The following is a 380-nucleotide window of genomic DNA, read 5'->3' as shown; positions in this document are numbered from 1 at the left end:
TTCCCGGGGAGATGGGCGGAAAGTGCACCCAATCGGCTGCGAGGAGCGTGAGGTTCAGTTTGGAGCGTCTGGCCAATGTGAGAGCGCGGTGGTAGACAAAAAAAATAAAATGAAAAAAAAAAGAGCCGGGGGCTGCCCAGCGCGGGGCGCAACACCGGGCTGCTCGCAGCGCTGGGGGATACGATGCCGTGACCTCGCCAGCAAATGTCTCTGCCGCCTCGTTTCTCCTCCGCGGTGCCTGGGCACCCAGGGATGCCCTTCTTTGCCTGGACCATTTTTTGCACTGTGCCATTCTCCCCGCTCCCTCCTTGGACCCACGGGCACAGCACGATTCTGGGAGTGCTAGAAAACAAGATGCTATGAAAGCCCCCGTAGCCTGT

This window comes from Alligator sinensis, unplaced genomic scaffold (genome assembly GCF_000455745.1).
Source record: "Alligator sinensis unplaced genomic scaffold, ASM45574v1 scaffold83_1, whole genome shotgun sequence".
Taxonomy (NCBI): domain Eukaryota; kingdom Metazoa; phylum Chordata; order Crocodylia; family Alligatoridae; genus Alligator; species Alligator sinensis.
This window is presented reverse-complemented; position numbering follows the sequence as displayed.